General features: G+C 47.0%; 1 protein-coding gene across 1 annotated transcript in view; it reads left to right on the forward strand.

The window, feature by feature from the left end:
• EVA1C (eva-1 homolog C) overlaps window positions 1–3,780 on the forward strand; it is a 71,490-nt gene that overhangs the window by 415 nt on the left and 67,295 nt on the right.

Here is a 3,780-nt window from a genome sequence, read left to right on the forward strand (position 1 = left end):
AGTCATGTAATTTGGAAATGTACAGTAATTCCCCCTAATTGTGGGGATGTGTTGCAGACCCTCCAGTGGATGCCTGAAACTACAGATAGTACCAAACCCTATATATGCTATGCTCTTTCCTATAACACATACATATAATAACATTTAATTTATAAATTAGGCACAGTAAGAGATTAACAGAAATAACTAATAATAAAATAGAAAATTGTGATAATGTACTATAATAAAAGTTAGGAAAATGTTCTCTCTCAGAATATCTTATTGTATTATATGCACAGTGTGGATATGCTGGACAAGGGGATGAGTCGCATCGCCAGCAGCATGGTGCAGGATGGCCAAGATTTCACCACGCTACTCAGAATGGTGTGCAATTTAAAAACGTATGAATTGTTTGTTTCTAGAATTTTCCACTTAATATTTTCAGACATCAATTGATCGCAGGTAACTGAAACCACAGAAAGCAGAACTTCAAATAAGGGAGGACTGCTGTATTTTAGATTTCCTGCAAGGACGTCTCTCCCCCACACAATGAATGTTGTGGGTACAGAGGCGTGTCTCAAACTCATGTGCAAGAAGGGCCGGAATCACCCAATGGTGTCATCACATAGAAAGGAACACTTTTACATTACCCCCCCTCATGATGCTCATCCCTCACTTCTGTGATTTTGCAGTTTAAGAAGATTTCACATCCTGCCACAGATGATTTGCGTGAGTTTGTGCCATCCGTTTCCACGTCCAAGACGCTGAAAAAGTGGTAGCACCAGCTTCATGGGAGTGTGACCTGTGCCACCACTCAGGATCTTGTGCCCAAAGAGCCCCTGCTTGGTTTAATGCTCTGCCGTGTCTATCTTAAAATTCTTAATTTTTGAACAAGGGTCCCCGCATTTTCATTTTGCACAGTGCCAGTAAATGATGGAGGTGGTCCTGGTTAGCACCTGTCTCAAATGGTTGTTGTATTAATGTTTTGGGAGCATCTATTATTTGGCTCACTCTTCATCAGGCTGAATTTACTTTGATTCTGGCTCCTGTAACTGCGCTGAAGAACCATGTGGCCATGACTGCTTTCGATTTTTTAAATTCTATCATAGGACAAAGAAAGGAAAAGAGCCTTGGTGGAAACCTCTTTGTGCCCTGGATTGATTTGACAAGTTTCTCTTTCTTTGAAGTGTGAGCTCTCCTCCCCATTTTCCTGTCCTACAAGTTTTATAGTGCCCCAGAGTTTAGGTATTTGATTGTATAATAATTAGAGGGGAAAATAGGACGGGATGGTAACTGGTTTCCACTTGGTTGGGGGCCCGAAGGGACTTGGAACTAAGGACTCTAGAGAGAAAGACAGATGGAATTATTTAATTTTTTTTTTTTGTATGATTCCAAAATTCTTAAAGAGAGAAGATTAGAACTAAAATCTGATTTAGTGGCTATGGGGCAAAGCAGAGGAAAGCCAGGCTCCCCCATGTCTCATAACGACTTGGTCACACTGCACTGTCCACTCCCCCTCCCAAATGTTTTCCCAATAGGGCCACTTTCCTCTTCTCTCTGGGCCTGCGAAGCCCAGCCCAGCACATGGCCACAGTCTCCTAGCGACACCTGTGTTATGACCATCTCCCTAGACTCACTTTGTGGTTGCTGTTATTTGACTTTTTGAAAACAGTTTTTTGGAAACAGTTTTGTGGAGATAGAATTCACATGCCACAACTCACTCATTTCAAGTATACAGTTCACTGGTTTTTGGCATATTATATTATTAATTTTTGAAGTTGCAGTAAATACATAGAACATAAAATTTGCTATTCGAGCATACAATTCAGCGATATTAATTACATTCATAATATTGTGCAATCATCACCACTACCTATTTCCAGAACTTTTCATTACCCCAAACAGAAATGCAGTGCCCATTCAGCAATAACTTTCCATCCTCCCTGCTCCCAGCTCTTAGTAACCTCTAATCTACACTCTCTCACCCTGAATTTGCCGATTTTAGATATTTCATATAAGTGGGATCATACAATATTTACCATTTTGTGTCTGGCTTATTGTACCAGCATAATGTTTCCAAGGTTCATCCATGTTGTAACATGTATCAGAAGTTCATTTCTTTTTATGGCTGAATACTAGTGCCCATTTTGTTTATCCACTCATTCATCAACGGACACTTAGGTTGCTTCCACCCTTTTGGTTATTGCGAATAGTCCTGCAATAAATATTGGTGGGCAAGTACTTTTTCGAGTCCCTGCTTTTGATTTTTTTTTAGGGGGCATGATCTCTGAATCCCCTTCCGGTCCAGTTGTACTCAGCAGCCAGAGTAATTTTTTTATCAACCCACACCTGATCATGTCACCTGTCTGTTTACAATTCTTTGCTGGCTTAAGATAAAGATGGAAGGGCTCGCTAGGTCTCTGGGTCCCTGAGCTCTGGCCGCTCACCTCTGCACATTACCTAGCCTTGCCCTTTGCTCTCCATTCCATCCACTCTAGACTTCTCTCCATGCTTCCATGGAGACATGTTCCTTTTGGATTTCACAGGTGCCAGGTCCTTTTCCTAAAATGTTCACACTTTGCTAGCTTTTGCTTGACCAACTCTTCCCATCTTCCTCATCCATCTTCCCCTACAAAGGTCCCTCGCACCTCCCCTTCTCTCTCCCTCCCTCCAGCTCAGCTCTCCCTCCTTCGCTCTTCCTCCCACAGCCCCTTGTTCCCGACTCTTGCTCACTTGGCATCACCAGTTCAATGTCTGTTTTCCTGCCTGTAATAATGACTCATAATGCCTGAGTACTTCCTAGTTCCAGGCTCTGTCTTATCCACATCACCTGTATCAACTCATGAAAGCCTCACAACAAGCCCGAGGACTTTACAGATAAGGAAGCCTGGGGGCGCTGTCACCGTTAGTGCCCACACTGGCGTCTGGAAGCCAGAGCATACCGACGGGACAGTGGTGGCAGCCCCCAGGCCTGAGGCGGCAGGGCTCCCTTCCTGTGCCAGCATCCCCAACCCCGAGCTCGGGATCTGACACACATAGGTATCCAATTCATATCTAAACTGGATGGATGAATGAAATGGGTTTGGAATGGAAAGCACACGAGGGACCTGAGTTTTGAGCAAATGTTACTACTGAGTGGTTCCTGAGTACTAGGCATCCTTACCCACCTCCCAGCTTTAGTTTCCCCAACCTAGAAACTGCCCGCGAGGGTTATCGAGAAGGTTGAGGATTTTAATGTAGATTTAAAAAATCACTGCGCCTGGCAGACTAGGTCTCACTCAACAAATACTAATGGGTCCAGACTCCCAATTCCGCTGGCCCGGCTCCTGCTGGAACACGGTGTGGGACTCAGTGTCATTTGGTATCCTGGCGGCCCACCTGTAGGAGGGTTCCCCAGGTAGGCCGGCGCGTCTCCGTTTCCTCTCGCTAGGCCTTCGCGCCGCACCACGCGGCGCGTTCGCAGCGCGGTTCGCAGCCGGCCGGGGCAGTGCGCCCGGTCCCGCCCTTGGGCCTCATTATCTGCGTTTCCGCGTCAGGCCCGCCGCGAATTTGGCAGGCCTTCCCGCGGTGTTCTGGAACACTTTGTGCCGAGCGCCCGCCGCCGGGCCCTCCTCCCTGCCGCCGGCACCTCCTGGTCCGGACGCTGCGCGCGGTCCGCCGGGTTTGGGGCCGCGGGACCCGCACCCAGCACACACGCGGAGTCCGCACGCATTGGTCCTCGGTTCTGCCGAGCCCGGGCCACTCAGCGCGCTCCTCGCCCAGGGGAGAGTGTTCAAACGCGGGTCATACCCGCGCAAAAAA

This window comes from Pteropus alecto, unplaced genomic scaffold (genome assembly GCF_000325575.1).
Source record: "Pteropus alecto unplaced genomic scaffold, ASM32557v1 scaffold3, whole genome shotgun sequence".
Taxonomy (NCBI): domain Eukaryota; kingdom Metazoa; phylum Chordata; class Mammalia; order Chiroptera; family Pteropodidae; genus Pteropus; species Pteropus alecto.